The sequence below is a fragment of the Hydra viridissima genome, unplaced genomic scaffold, assembly GCF_058129835.1.
Source record: "Hydra viridissima isolate aposymbiotic clone 2 unplaced genomic scaffold, HvirCarnegie_v1 scaffold_1, whole genome shotgun sequence".
NCBI lineage: Eukaryota > Metazoa > Cnidaria > Hydrozoa > Anthoathecata > Hydridae > Hydra > Hydra viridissima.
The window spans coordinates 4,231,361-4,248,337 of NW_028324300.1; the positions used below are offsets into that span (position 1 = coordinate 4,231,361).

Below are 16,977 nucleotides of genomic sequence, written 5' to 3' on the forward strand. Positions count from 1 at the left end.
GTCCGTCTATTTCGGACGTTTAAAGTACGTTCGAGGACGTCCAAAATGGTCCCTTCAAAAGTCCACAATAGACGTCCTTTGGACGTCCTACGGACGTCCAAATGTTATTTTGTCCGTTTAATAATGAATGATTAAGCTGAATAAAATTCAACGTTGAATTTTATTCAGCTAATTCTCATACCGACTCCATTTCTAACAACTATATTGAATACACACGTGTTTAGGGATTCAAGACACAAATCATTACAAAAAATAAAAAGAATAATATTTTTAAACATATATAATAAATACAATCTTGCAAAGACATTATTTTTTGGCTCGTTTCAATATGTCGCCAATGGCACCCTTGATGCTGCTTGAATCGTAACCAATTTTGTCACCAACAACGGCTTCTAAAGATATAATATTTATGTCAAAATTGTCTTTAAATTATAGGGCATGTTTTAGAAAATCAAAACAAATTTCAATTAAAATCAAAAGCAAAGTAAAATTTAAACCAAAAAATCAACAAATTATTTATAATAATAACTATTATTATTACAGAATTTAAAGTACATATGTACTTTAAATTCTATAATATGATTCTATGGAATTCTATAAATTCTATAATTGATAATATGGAAAACCGTCTAAGCTATATATACGTGGAACCATATAGTTCCACATATATGGCTTAGACGGTTTCTAGTTGTATAATTTGAAACAAATTTTACAACTACATACCCTTCCAAGTAAACGTATTGTACAAAACATAACCAGCCAATGTTTATGAGCTCCTCCTGTCCATACCACATTAAAGTGGGGATTTGATATTAGAATTTTCTATCTCCTAGATGAGTTGTTTTCACCACGGCTATGGAGCCTCACATTCCCCAATAAAAATTTATATTAAATAAAAACAACAATAAAAATTTATATTACTATGTTATCAGTTTTGGAAGGTCATACATAAAAAATTAAATTAAAACAAAAAACGACCGCAAATATATTTGCAAACAATGAATTGCAGAAAATAAGCAATGAACTACTGCTTCGTGTTCCTCTGCTTACTGTTAGCAAAAATATTCAGTCTTAAGTAAGATGCAATAGCTTTAAATTCACATTCAATGCTCACCTTTTATGCCTTTATAATGAGCAGTGCCTGTAAATTTTCTCTTTCCTTTTCTACTGTCCTTGCTAAACAACGCCTGAATACCTTGGGGTCATGATTGCATTCAAAACATTTTAAATCGTTTTCCGTGGAGTCGCTGCTCCAACTGCTCTCATTTGAGTAACCTTAAAAATTAATTTAAAAAAAAAAATAAAAACATGGTTAAATATTAAACAAAATTTAAATACCATTATGGTATTAAATATTGTGATATACATATATATATATATATATATATATATATATATATATATATATATATATATATATATATATATATATATATATATATATGTATATATATATATGGATCTCTTAAATGTTTTTCGCACAACACAATATATTTTTTCCATAAAGTGTTGGACAAAAGTAAACCATAAAACGCAAGACCAGATTATTAATATTTTTTCTTTCTTCTATTTAAAAGATTGCTGGGTTATTCGCTTGCTAAATAAATAAATACTATGAAATTATGCAAACAATTCTCAACTGTTTAATCTACTTGTTTTGTCTAAATGCCAAAATAAATATACTTGTAACATGTATATTTATTTCTTACACTTAGAGGATATTTTACATAGAGAATCTTTAATGATTGCCATTATAATTTAGAAAAAAGTCATTTTAACTTATCTTTTTTATCTTTAGTGGAATAAGTGATAACTTATTTATTGATGATAACTGATAAGTTTATCAAACTAACCGTTTTGTAGGAGAAACATATTGTCATTTCAATGATCGTCTGTGATTCATATCTGGATCAAATAATTTTTTTAAACTTTAATAAAAGCTATATCTATTAAACATATAAATAAAAAGCTGTGCATATATATATATATATATATATATATATATATAAATATATATGTATATATATATATATATATGTAAATATATATACATAATATGTATATTTATTATATATAAATAAGTTATGCTTTTAGAATCAATTAATCTTACCCCTTTCATAACAGGAAGCAAAAAATTCAAATACAACTTTTGCCAGCCTGAAATCCTTCGAATTTAGCAAACTGTATATATATACGCCAGTATGAAACTTTAAGTACCAACAAAGTTGTCATCCTTTGCTGTATCTTCTATATATATATATATATGTATATGTATATGTATGTATGTATATATATATATATATATACATATATATATATATATATATATATATATATATATATATATATATATATATATATATATATATATATACACATACATACATAAATACACACATACATATATAATATATTTATTTCAAACAAAAATGTTGTTTAAAATAAATTTAGAATATATATGTACAATATTGTACATATATATTCCAAATTTTTTTAATATAAAAATAGGCACAAGTTCACCTTGTGCCTATTTATATTTAGATGTTGACAACATGTAAATATAAATAGGTACATGTACTATGTACATGTATCTATTTACATATTGAAATAAATTTAGAATATATATGAGACCACACTGGAAAAACGATCAAGCTACATTTTTATTGTTTTGAGTAAATTAGATTTTAAACTTCAAAAAACCATAGCTCACTTATTTGTTAAGCGAAATATCTGTGTAATTTGATCGTTTTTCTAGTTATATAGTCAATTATTATATATTTAAACTGCAGCCGAACATAACAGGGGCAAAAACCCAAAAAAAGCAAAAATGTAGCTTGATCGTTATTCCAGTGTGGTCTTCATATGTATATCAATATATATGACCTTAAAGGTCCATAGATAAAATTATATAGAAATAAAGAATTAACAAAAAGAATTAAATAAACTATATATAAAAACTTATTATCCGGTTAATCTTCTTCTGTTAATAGAATTCATAGTTAAATTTTTTAAAATAGTTGAGTTTTTAAGCATAATTTGACCTTCCGAAATATTTTTTGTGCCATGTTTAAAATGATTTACATTCACGCATGCGTAAAAGTAGAACACGGAGAAGAGAATATACGTCCTTTAGATGTGGACGTCCTATGGACGTCCCAAGACGTACTATTTTGGACGTATTATTAGTTGGACTATTTTGGACGTCCATTGGACGTCCCTAGACGTACCAATTTGGACTTGAACAAACAGACCTAAACGGTACGTCCTATGGACGTCCATAGACGTCCTGTGCCCATTGGGATGTGTGAAACTTAAGAAAATTTAACATAATTTTTAACTTTTATTCAATTCAAACTTATTTATTTAAAAAGAAGAAAAATGGGTGAAAGTGCGAGAGTCTGAAGGAATGAGAGAATATCGCTTTTGACTCACTTTTCTTAACAGAAATAGGAGCAAATTTAAGTACGATATCAAAGCTACAATTCCCAAGAATTTATGGTTTACTCGCTGAAAGTATGAGTTGTAGTGTATGTAAGGTGCCCTGCAAACAGTAAGTAAATAATGGATCAGTCGATCAAGTCATTTGGAGAAGCCCAGTCAAGCGCTGCAAAAGAACCTTTAGCATAAGCTTATTTGAGATCTAATCTAATTTGTAGCAAATGTTAGGCTTGACTTACGTTTGGAGTAAGAGTGCAGGTAAGAGCCGGGGATTATCAATAAGTGGTTTAAGGCAAGAGTTACATATCGTAAACGACAATACCATTGTTGATTGGAATCAACTTTGCAGAGAAATTTGCGTCGAGCTAAAGTCAATTTGGAATCAATTTTGCAGAAAAATGGTGTCGAGCTAAAGCAAAATTCAAATTAATGGTGGAGCCAACAAATTACGATATAGTAACTGATTATTTATCCGAATTGATATGGATATATAGATTTTCCGACATCGGTTTTTTCACTTTGGGGATCAAGTTGTAACAGCATATCCCGTTTGACTATTTCCGTTCAAGTTGTAACAGCATATCCCGTTTGACTATTATTAGATTTCTGTGTGCATCGAACGTAGCATACATTTTAATTCATGCCTAAGATCATGTAAATCAAATACGGTTATTTTCATAGCCACACAAAAATATTAAGGACATTTTTTGAAAAGAACGTTAAGGAATCTCTTTTTTATTACTCCATGAAAGTTTGTCTTTCCGATTACTTTTTCTCTTAAATAACAAAAAAGATTTTTATCGAAAAAATAGTTAAAGTTCTGTTATAAAACTAAACTTCATAAGGAGGAATTGCATTTTCGCAAGAGCAACACGTTTTATAATTCGATTTTCTGCTTGAAAGCACTGGGAAGAACTTTCACGTTTATATTAAACCATAAAAAACTTTTTTATTGTAAAAACCAGGTTGGCAATCTTTTGCGTTTGAAAACAATATCAATCGTAAAGTTAGTGAATTTAAGATGATGAATTTTAGCGATTCGTGGCATTTTTTTGTACTTTCAACATCATAGTACACACCCTGTAGGAGATGAAAAAAAATTACTTTGGAAAGCTCCATAAACACTCTTTAGTGGGAGCAATTTAGACACCTGTCTGATCTCAAAATTCTAAAAACTGATATCCTCCATATCTGTCCGCAGAAGAAAAATTCATTTTAAATTCTCTATTATTCTAAAATATTAAGAAATGATAGCACTCCAAATTTTTTGCATTTTTACAGCACTATTAATATAATTTTTTCAAGATTTTCGTAAAAAAACATTTTGATAGCTTAATCAATTTTAAACTATGATTGAGTACAACAGTTTATACATGAAATATTATCCACGGATAAAACAATAATTTCTCTGATTGAAGTATTAAAACACATAAATTATTTTCTATCATCATCGCTTTCAATTTCTTTACAAGCTTTTGCTGTTGTAGTCAACCAGAAAGGTTTGCAGCCATTCTTATACTCAGGGTGATAAATTGGCCTTTTTTATCTATTCCAGTGAGATTGAAAGTTGTGGTGCAAAGCTTCTATTACCTGTTCACTGTATTTTCCTAGTGGTTCTTTACGTTTCTCGATGAACTCTTTCACATGGAAAAATACAGCATAAACCTTTAGAGTAATGCTTCCTCTTGTAATGGACAAATATGCAGCATGAAAATTATCAATTCTTTTTGGAGAGCCAGGTTCCTAATTGTTTCCAAAGCATCCAGAAACCACAGAATCAAATTTTTGCAGTGTGTCAATTACATTAAAGATGTGCAGTGCATAATCTTGCTCCGCGATTCCCTGCAGAAGATCCATATTCTTAAGTATTTATCTGCATGGATTACCAGCAAACTGTCCACCATGAAAAGTCTGTGGTTTGGTGTAGAGATTGTTTAGCCATGCTGAGACTTTTTACCAGGACTACCTCAGATTGTTGTAAAAATTGTTTGATGCCAATGACAAGTAAGCTGTCTAAAGATGGAATGATGACCAAGACAAGTAAGCTGTTTGTTACATTTAGGAGTGGCATGTTGACAACTTTTTTGAATAGCTTAGCTTTCTTCAAATCTTGACCATTTGAATTGAAATCCTCAAAGCACTATTGTAATAATATCTCTTTAAGAAAAGTATTATGTATAAGTTATAGTGAAATACTAAAAAATGTACTGGGGCAAACAATATTATTAAAAGCAAAAAGAGACATTCTATAGCCTACCTCCTTACAGTATTCTTGGGAAACCACATAAGATTGCGTAAATGCCTGAATGTCATCTTTGTAATTGGGATCCAAACAGTTTCAAAATGTTCCTTTAACTACCACGTGGAACTTTCGCAATGGTTCTAATAGAGGTAGTAGCTCTACTAGTAACAGATTGTTCAGCTCATCGCACTGTTCTAGTATCGTTTTGAAGTATTTCCTTCATAAGTTCCACAATGATATCCTTTTCTTATACATCCTAAGCTTGAAACCCACATCTCAAACTCGGGTCGCAATTTGGTTAGAAATGATGACATGATTTACAAGGCCCATCAGCATGTGAAGTTCTGGCAAAGGTATAACATCTAACACTAACTTGGATTGAAAATGGCTTTGATTGAGCTGAATGGCTTGGCTTAGATTGAGAATGGCCTTGATCAAGAATGGCTTCACAACAGCAATAGTTGATGTACCTTCACACCAGGTATAGGAATATTTTCCTCCGTGAGCCTAAAATAATTTATAAAACGCTCCTGAATTACATTTTATCAAGCAATACATGTGTATGTGTTCAAGTAATATAAAAAGTATAAATTTGGTTTATAATATATAATACCGAAATTCCAAAAAATATGTTGATGATTTCAAAGTCTAATGCAAGAGAATATTTGCATTTATGCAGACATTTGGCTCTCGAAAATCTGCAATAGGTTGTCATGGGTTTCTTGTAAGTTATCTGCATATGCAAGAGCGTCAGTCTCATTGATCCCAGATTATGTTCGATTGTCCCCCATCTCATCCTCTCTCTCTTGTTCAGGGTCAAGTACGTTACAGATTACTTTAAATGAACCTCCACTTAAATTGAACATGCAATTCAGGGATTATTTTACTAAATAATAGATTAAAATAATGCTCAACTTATATCTATGTCCCTCATTTTTAACTTTGGCTACCTGAATAAATTCCAACTCTGACAAAGGTACAGTGGTAGTTTTGACCTCTAAAATTTATAACGAAGTTGAGAAACTCTGTAAAGTCTTCAACATAACCAAGGTCTCTTGCAACTACCTTTGGAAGCCTATTGTTTATCTTTTCTTCAACTTGAATAGTCTTGACAACATAAAAATCTGATTGGATCTTGCTCCTTTCATCTAGTTTTGCTTCCATGAATGATTCAAATTTTATACTGCATTTTCGAAGCCCCTTTAATATATTTAATGTTACATATTTCATATAAAATATTCGGTGTCAAGCTTAATTCACGCTATTATATTTTAAATTTAAATTTTGAGTTGTTTTATAATTGATTGGCAGAGAACCGGCCGCAACCAATTTTTACTAGAATGCCCTGAGGTTTGAAAATCGGCTATTTTAGCGCTTAAACTGTTTCACCAATATATGAACTAAAAAGGTTTTAATTTAGCACGCCACCGTTTTTCAATAACATTTCAATATTGAAACTTTTTTTGCAGTTCTTCTCAGAATCAATTTTGAGTATTTTAACATAAATCTTTATGAAAAGTTTGAGCATTTCTTCGTCGGATTTAAGATAATCACAAACAACATTTCACTTGTTAATCGAATAATAAAAACTTTCCTTTCGAAAAAGAAAATAAAGAAACTAACAGTAATCCAACCAAGTACACCATCTCGACTATATTTAAAAATTTAGAAAAATTCAGTTACTTATATTTCTTCAAAGCTTATGTAGTTGTATAAAGATTTTTCGTTAAAAGAAATTTCAAAATTTAAATAAAATCTGCTGAGGGGAAAACCTCAATGAATGGGACAGTTTTTGCAAAATGCTTTTTAAACGTAGATAAAATTGTTTAATACATATATTTAAATATGTTTGATAACCACCGACTCTTGCTCAATGATATATTAAAACAAAAAAATTGGATTTGCATTTGGCTATTGGTAAAAAGAGAGTTTTATTGGAGTATGACATTTGTCCCATTCATTAAGTATGTCTCATTGAATGGGACAAACATAAAAGAATTAAAAATAAACGTATTTAATTCAATCATTTGTCAAATTAGTTAATTAATTGTAAATGTAGTTAAATATATAGATACATACATAAAGACCACACAAAAAATTTTTTTAACTTTAAACATTTTAACTCTAAATAAATTTCAATCAAAGTAGAACTTTCTCATTTTAGAATATTATATTTAGTTATTTTTATTTAAGTAAAATTGCATTATAAAAGTGTGTAAATAATACCCATTACCCATGGGGATAAAAGTAAGGGACTGCAGCATCCCTCTGCTGAGCTGTAAATAATACTTTATTAAATTCATTCAATAGGTAGTACTTTGTCCCATTCAATATGCGTATCACTTTATCCAAAAATGATTAGTCACACCAAAAACACCATTAATTAAGCTTGAATGTTTTACTCACTGTAGTACTAGAGACCGCTATATTTATAAGCATGGAATTTTATTTTCCATAACTTCAAAAATTGCTGCAAAATCAGAAAAAAAAAAAACATTTTTAAAAATTACTTTTTACATTCGAAAACACAATAACATCCATTGTTATTACGGTCATAGAGCAATAGGATGGATGAGTCGGTCAGTTGAGTTCTTGTTTCTATCACTCTTTGTTACAGGAATTTGAATATCCTTACATCGATGCTTGTATAAGAATCTAAGTTTGTCCCATTCAATAATCGTCCCATTCATTAAGGTTCTCCCCTACCACTAAAGTAAAATTAAAGCTTTGCAGTAAGTTTATCTATTTTAAGAAAAAAAGCATCATTTAACAAAAGCTCTTTTAACATTTTTTTTTTGCTTGGCATATATATTTGTGTGTGTATTTTATATATTTTTTTTATATATATATTATATATAGAGAAGACCGGGGCTAGTTGGTTACAGGGGTAAGTTGATGCACTGAGTTTAACTTTGGAATTTTCTACCAGAAATTTCCAAAATTCACATGGAACCTTCCTACTTAATTCATCTTATAGTGTTATATTAGGGCAATAAGCGCATGCGCATAGAAAGATTTATAAGCCATTTTGCGAGCAAAAAGCTTTTGGGGTTAGTCGGCACAATGATCGCTGGGCTAGTTGGCAACATGTGCCAATTTACATTTTTTCGCATCAGCATTAAATTCACTTAAGTTATAGAGTAAAATCGGGTCAAACCGATCATACTATTTTTTCGATCACTGATCGAAAAATTTAAATAAAACCGGAACTGATAGGAATATCTAAAAAATAAAAATACCAAAAGAAAGAGAATCATCTCCTCTATTCAAATATGCCAAAATAAACTCCAAGTCATTTTTCAGTTGTTTTATTTTTATAAAAGTTTAAAAGAGAGTCGTAAAAATTTGCTTTTTTCTTTTATTTGCTATCGTAATAATTCGGGAACCATAATTCATTTAAAAATAGTTTTACCTCTATCTTGTAAAAAATTTAACTTTAATACCGATTACATAATTTTTTTTCGTTTTATAATTAAGTATAAGACAAAAAAGTAAGAAAAATTTATTATTAAATTTTTTCTGGTAAAACCGATCTTTTATTATTTCTGTATGCTATATAAAAAATAAATAAAAATTTAAGACCTAAAAACATCTAAATACTATAAACAACAATGTAAAAACTGATAACGATACTTTCTAATAGTATTTCTCGTTTCACTTGACAAACAGTCAAACATGACAAATGTTTGATACTTTTTACTAACAAAATCTTTTCCAAAAATTCATAAAAATTTTCATTTCCATTAAAACTCACTCTAAATATCTTCTCATAGAATTCCTTCTAAAATCTCCTAGATTTTCTCAACCTTTTTTTTTATTTAAAAACTTTAAAAATTATCCTTTTAAATTTTGCTTCTCTCGATGTAACATTTGATTGAAGAAAAGAGCGAGACAGTCAAAATACTAGATGGACTCACGTACAGTTACATAAAAAAAAAAAAAAAACTGTTTCCGCAAAAACGACCAGAAATTCAATTACAACAATACCGATAAAATGATATCAGTTCAAATAGTAAAATTCGTGAAAATTTTGTGGCCGTTCTGAGACAAACACTAATCAAAAGATTAGCGGTAAAACCTGTTTTAAAGAACAACGACTAAGTGATTGAAAAAAAAGTACTAAACGAACTTGAAAATAAAAGTCCATAATCTTTATCAGAATTCAAGAAACATCAAAGAAAAACAACGCTTGAGAAAATCCTACGAGTTTTTATGCGTTTTTTTTGTTTCTCACTTTTGAGTCATGGGTTCAATCCAGGTATTACGGAATATCTTTTGATTAGCGTTTGTCTCGGTTTTTGACTTGTTTGTAAGAATCATAAAGTAGTTACAAAATTTTCACGAACTTTACTAACTGAGTCATTGTCTTTTTTTCAATTTAGTTAAAAATTCAATTTCTGGTCGCTTTTGCAAAACATTTTTAAGTTTTAATAGTTTTACTAATTTATTTTTCATGCAGTTGTACATGTGTGTCCAACATGTGTTTTGGTTACCTCGCATTTTTCTTCAATCGATTATGTTGTTTAAATATCTTATAATGATAAAGACATCATTTTCTAAATTCTACAACTCCAAGGCTTCTTCAAGCATCATTCCGAATGGCAAACAAATACGTTCTTTAACATCGCATCCATTAATCAATTACTTGTGAAGACCAAATGACATATAGTATCAAGGGTACTGCTCTAAAGTTTAGTTGCATAACCTGAAATCATTGTTCGCAAAATAACTTTGAACCTTTTCATCAAATCTTCATTAACTCCTGTTATCGATGAAGCTAAATCTGAGTTTTGGAAAAATCGCCTTGCAGTAACTCGATTGTATATCATCAAGCCAAAACTGTGCTTTAGCTACATCTTTAATATTTTCTTTGACTTGTTACATTATAGCTTTTTCAGTGAAACTGCAAACTTTCCATTATTCTATTAAAAGCTTACATGGTATGAACAAAATACACTAGAAACATCATATCAATTGATTTACAATACAAGATTTCATTTATTCTTGGTTTTAAATCTTTGAAGCCATTCTTAGCTCTAATACAGTCTTCAGTAATCAACAAAACTAATTGGGCAAAAATCTCGGATTTCGTCAAATTCTGTTATTGTCCTCTGCGAACCACAACAAAACAATACAAACCGCTTCTTTGATATTTTGTTTATATGTGATCCACTGCTATTACCACATCCCCACTTATATATGATAACTAACTCTTGAAGTTTAGTTTTTGCTGCTGTAAGAAAAGATGCGATGGGTATTTAACAACACGATTAGAAGACACGTAAAAACACGAGTCTTAGATTTACAAATAAAAGATTTTATATCAATACTACTTTTTTTCAATTCGTATCTTTTACATCTTCGACGAGGTCAAGCTTTCTCATAAACGTATCTTTTTAATATTGTTGATCTTCTTTTCGCATCGGCTTCGCCTCGCAGTTATAAAGCAATTATAAAGCTATGTATAGGCATACATACATATAGGCATATGATAAATATTAAAATATCAGTCAAAGTGGCAACTTTTTTTTAATGAATTTGTTAGAATACGAAATCAAACTCCAAAAAACGTAACTAAATATGTAAAGGAGCTCAACAGAACTCCTTTTTATAAGTTTAAGTAAAGATAAGAGTGAGTTTAACTAAAGATAAGAGTGAGTTTAACTAAAGATAAGCATGAGTTTAACTAAAGATAAGAGTGAGTTTAACTAAAGATAAGAGTGAGTTTAACTAAAGATAAGAATGAGTTTTACTAAAGATAAGAGTGAGTTTAACTAAAGATAAGAGTGTTGATAAATTACCGCGCACAAAAAACTACAACATTCATCACAAATTTACCCAAAATTAAAATATTTTTCACAAAAAAAAATTTTGAAAAGTTTAAGCATACCTGCGAGATTTTAACGCGCAGGCTTAAACTTTGAGAAGTGACAAATGCCTTAGACTTACGGCCAAAACTGCGTATCGCTTGCCATATGATGAACTTTTTACAGAACTTGCCGCACTTTTGAAACTTAAACTTGCCCTGAACACCAAATCGCTTGTTTGAAAAATAAAATTGGCGACCTGGGATCTGTTTTAAGTCAGTTTTGAGTTTCATCGTCGATGATAAGGCAGCCCTTTTAATATGTCATCACCGAATCAAATAATTTTTTAGCTCGCTTTTTGGTAACTAATTTTGGTTTCTCGTTGCGATAAGACACTTTCATGACTTTAAAAGACTTTCATGAATTTTAAAAATTGCGATTAGGTACTTTCATGACTTTAAATTACAGAATTTACGCACTTTCATCACGAATGATCTTGAAGTTCCGTATCGTTGAGCTCGAATACTGTCCGATAGACTGGGATTTTGCTCGAATGATTGCTTTAAGTTCTAAAGTAATTCCTTATCGAAGAATCCTTGATTTTTTCCTGAGTCTTTCCTCCGTTGAATAGTTCCAGAACCCCGGAATCTGACATAGCTTTAACTTAGCCAGTCTTTATATCAGAAGTAAATGATTAATTTCAAAAACAGTTCATTGACGACGCAAATATATATTTTAGATAATTGATTAAATAAATTGAATGAATTCGTCTTTCACCGCTGGTAAATATGTCAAAAACAAGAAAATGATGATAATAAAATATACTGCTAAGAACTTTGGTAATTTATCAACAAATATATCAAAATATCGCAAGTAAATAGCATGTCAAAATTAGAGCATCCGGCCATCGGACTCGGCGGGAATCTTGTACGAGATTTACGAGATTTACGAGATTTACGATACAGATGCATCGGTATCGTAAATCTCGTTGGAAATTAATTTCCGAATGACGAAAAACTAGTAAAGCTGTAAAAGCTGTAATTTGATTAAAGTTTTTATATTTAGTTCCTACAAATCTACTAGGGATAGCACATTAAGTTACTTTGATGTTAAAAAGTTACTTTTAAACAAATATTACTTTACATAACTTAAATTAAATGATCAAAAATGTTATTTACTTTTTCTTTGTCTATGTAAATCAATTTAAAAGTAAGTCATGTGAAATTAATCTTACGTAAATATAATCTTACGTAAATATAATCAGTCGATTAAACAAAAATAAAAAAGCAATAAAATAATTTTTTAAAAATTAAACAGTAAAAACGTTATCAGGAAAAAAGCTGATACAATAATAAAATGATACTATACTAAAGCGTATCAAAGTATATAAAAGAACTATTTCGGAATTTTTTCCAGGGTGATTTTTTCCTGATGCCGTTTGAATTCCATACGTTCTGGACATTTTCGAAAAGATAATTCTTCCAGCCTAAGAGTAGTAAAATGTTCCCATGCTCGGCCATGAGTTGAATTTTTTTTTAAAGGGGTTGGCTCTAAGAATGGCTTTCATAGTAAATAAGATACTGTTCCTGCGCTAGGAATGGTTTTAATTGCCAATATGAGCATGGTCCGGAGTCGATTATTGATGTTTTTAAGGTGGGCAGGGAAGAAATATTTAGATTGATCAATCAATCAATCAGCATGGTTGTAACTCCGTTGGGGAAAGTTCTAGAACATTTAATGACGTTTAATAGTTTTAATAGTTTTTACCAGTGAAAACCAAAGAATTGTAAACATGTGTTTGCAGTTATTTATGACGGTTTTTGAAGGATATTTTAGGAAAAGTATAGAGTGTAAATGAAGGAGAAAATTTGTAAAAGAGAATTTTAGTTAGGAGAGAGAAGATTATTGCTATTTATTGATTTGTTGGTTGCGAGAAAAAACTGCAATGGTTTTTCAACTCATTTGGGATTACTTCACCATTGATGAGGATTCTATTGAATGGATCGACACAAAGAGTGGAAAGAGGAAGAATTATGATGTAAAATGTATTCTGTGTCCAGGCATCAGAAAATCACTCAAATGTATCCATGGAAGTACTACTGGAACAGAGGATATTTAGAGTAAGTATTTAAAATAATACATCGCATTTTGTTAAGAAACAGATATTTCGTAAATGTAGTTATAGCTGTAATTACGAGTTTTCGTTGTAAATACGAGATTTCGCTGTAAATAACTTATAGTTTTAAAATATACTGTGGTTAAAGAAGGAAGGCAAATAGTTGTAGACTGAAGTTTTGTAGAAGTACAGTATTATACTAAGCGAATATTTAGTTCATTTTATTAAAATTACCAAAACAAACTTTAAAACCGAAATTTTACTGTAATTATGGGTAATTCACGTTTTACAGTAAAATATCGCATTTATAGCGCCATCTGTAAATAACTGTAATTTCCAATGTTTAACCTTCTTTTTTTTTAATTCTTTTTTGCAGATCTCAGCACCCAAAACAATTTGCTGAAATGGAGGCTAAAACTTGTCCCCTTAGCAAGATACTGGAAGCTTATAAGGAGGAAGCAAGAAAACGAAAAGAAATATCAGGTCTAAGAAGAGGGTTCTTTCCCCCCATGAAGAAGACCCAATCTTCGTCTAAGTCTCAGCCAAAATCTAAGGCAGAATCTCAGAAAAAGTTGCAAGCACAAAGTCAAATCGGAGATTATATTGATGCACCAAAATGGTCCTTACATAGTGATAATCAGCAAGAATTCGATGCAGTTCTCACACTTTCATTTGTCCTATCAAACATTCCTTTAAAAATGGTTGAATCTCCAGGGATCAAAATGCTCCCAAACTATTTGTGTCTTAAAGCAACCATTAAAAACTCGACAACATTACCAAAGTACAATCTTCCAATGCTTTACAAAAACATAGAAAAGCATGTGCAGGAGCAACTTGTTGAAGACATTGCTAATTCAAAAATTGTTGCTTTCACAAGAGATGGTTGGACTGCCAGAAACAATGATCCTTATGAATCCCGTACAGTCCATTATTTTAACAAGGGTTTTGAGTTGAAAAAGCTTACTTCGGATTGCCAGAACTTTATTGGCAGAAAAACTGGTATCAAACTAGCACAAGGATTGGACAATATGATTGACAAATTCCCCATCCTTGCTGGGGACAATCTTAAAAAAGTGTGTGTGACAGATGGTGCTAGTAACATGAAGAGTGCTGCTACGGAATCAAGACTTGTTGATCAACACATGCTTTGTGTGGACCACATCATGAACCTCTGTTTACAGGTAAATATTTACAGTTAAAAGAGCGAAATTTACGTTAAATATCTGTTTTACAGCAAAATATCAGATTTCTTTTCTTTTTTAATTGCTTTTACAGTAAAAACTTTGGGTTTACAGTTAAATATCGGATTTTATAATTACTAATAAATATCGGAATTACAATAAACCATCGTATTTACAATAAAATTTTTTAAAAAATTTTAATTTTTTTTCCAGTCCGCTGTTAAAAACACACAAATGGTTGATGAAGTAATTAGCAAATGCAAGAAACTGGCTCAAAGAACACATCAGAGTACAATTGATTTGGAAGAAATCAAACTTGCATGTTCTGAAGAAGGAATAGTTGCAAACAAAGTAATCCAACCTGCTGCTATTAGATGGAACTCAAAGCAAATGATGATGAAATCAATTTTAACCCTTAGGCCTGGTTTGAGACATGTTCAGGAAAACAGTCTCAATGCAATCTTCATAGAACTCATCCTAACACCAGACGAATTTGAATTAATTTAGGCGAATGAACTTTTTTTGCTAAGTGCAAACATAACAGTGAAATGTGGGCATCCGACACACAAATAACAATTGATAAAATTCAACATGATGTTCTGTGTTTGCATCAATATTGTGCCAATCAAGTGAAAAAAGGACATTGGGTTTCATCAGTTCTTGTTCCTCTTTTGAAAAACTTCTAATCAGAATTAGAAACTCGCCTACCAGAAAAAGGCATAAACTATAAATATTACAACTATGGAAACTTTTTCAACCCATCTAAAAGAGGTATTTGTGTTAAACTTATCACAAAAGACACAGACAAATTGTTAGAAATGACAAATTTTTTGGTGGAAAATCATCCAACAACACTTGAATTCTATGCTGGCCGTGAAGCCGAGATGACAGTGAAAAATAGTGAAACTTTGGATAAAGCTGAAGTTGATGATTTTTTTGACATCATTCAGGAGCAAGAATTGTTGAAAACTTCACAATCAAAGCTGAAATGTCCCCCACTGGAAACTGAAATAGTTAAATACATGGACTTGGCAGCACAAAGTTATAATGTGAATTCTTTACAATGGTGGAAGGAGCATGAAAATGAATTTCCATTGCTGTCACCTGTTGCAAGAGACCATCTATGTATACCAGTAACATCAGCTTCATCAGAAAGGATGTTTTCTACTGGTGGCAATATTATAAGTGCCAAACGGGAGTGTATTAAGCCAGAAACATTAAAAATGTTAGTTTTTATTAAAGAGAATTATTCACAGGTCAAAGCAAATATTAAGTACTGGGTCAAAAATTGTAATGATGAGCCTGGTGCTCCACCTACACCAGTTGAAATACCTGAACCCACTGAAACTCAGGTTGAAACACAGTTACCATCAACCCCAAGAGCATCATCACAAAAACCTCAAGCTGGAGGTTCTGGGTTAAAAAAAAAACACTTTCTCACAAGCCAAAAAAAGGCCTCACACTCAGACTACTTCATGTCCACCAGCCAGAAAAAAGTTAAAAGTTTTAAACCCTCAATTAAGAAGAAATCCATCATTTCATGTATATGATGCGTCAAGTAAACTAATAAATGTACCAGATGAAATATATGACAGCCATAGTGTTGAAAACTCATCATCTGAATCAATTATTTGATAAATTTTTGTAATTTTGTAATAATATATAAATTAAATGAAAAAAGAAAATATTCCGATGTGTTAACAATGGTTTGCGATGGTTTGCGAAATGTAAATAAAATATAAAAAAAAAAAAAAAAAAGATTTAATCTTTTTATTTTCTGATATTTTACGATGATTTGTGGTGGTTTGCAAAATTTTGCTGTAATTTTGCGAAAACATCGTAATTATAGATAAATACATCGGAAATATCACAATATCACTAGTTTACACTGTAAATACGATTTATTGTGAAATTACGCGAAAATATCGTACGATGATGCGTAAATCTCGAAATATATCGGAGAGTGCGTGAAATTCTCCGCATCGACCTCGGACTACATCGCACCTCCGATGTGATACCGTTCCTCACCATCGTATCACATCAGAGTCACCTTTGTAAACTATTTCTCACATCGGGGATTTACGCATTTACGCAATTTCCGATGGCGGGATGCTCTAGTCAAAATCGGACTTGTTTCGTGCAAGGATAGACGTTTTTCCCATAGTGCACCGGCTCGTGTACTAAAATTAAATA

General features: G+C 30.6%; 1 long non-coding RNA gene and 1 pseudogene across 4 annotated transcripts; both read right to left on the bottom strand.

Annotated features, from left to right (window-relative positions):
* Positions 1 to 253: 253 nt before the first annotated feature.
* On the bottom strand, positions 254 to 3,071 carry LOC149892961 (uncharacterized). 4 transcript variants are annotated; one of them, XR_016445223.1, is made up of 5 exons: positions 2,111 to 2,270; positions 1,854 to 1,905; positions 1,115 to 1,275; positions 724 to 862; positions 254 to 392 (listed from the first exon to the last, which is right to left on the bottom strand). It is a non-coding gene; the product is annotated as an uncharacterized LOC149892961 (long non-coding RNA). The 4 variants fall into 4 exon arrangements; XR_016445227.1 differs by lacking the exons at positions 1,854 to 1,905; positions 2,111 to 2,270 and adding an exon at positions 2,959 to 3,071; XR_016445224.1 differs by lacking the exon at positions 1,854 to 1,905.
* A 2,885-nt stretch (positions 3,072 to 5,956) lies between these two features.
* Positions 5,957 to 6,910, bottom strand: LOC149892962 (uncharacterized; annotated as a pseudogene).
* Positions 6,911 to 16,977: the final 10,067 nt, after the last annotated feature.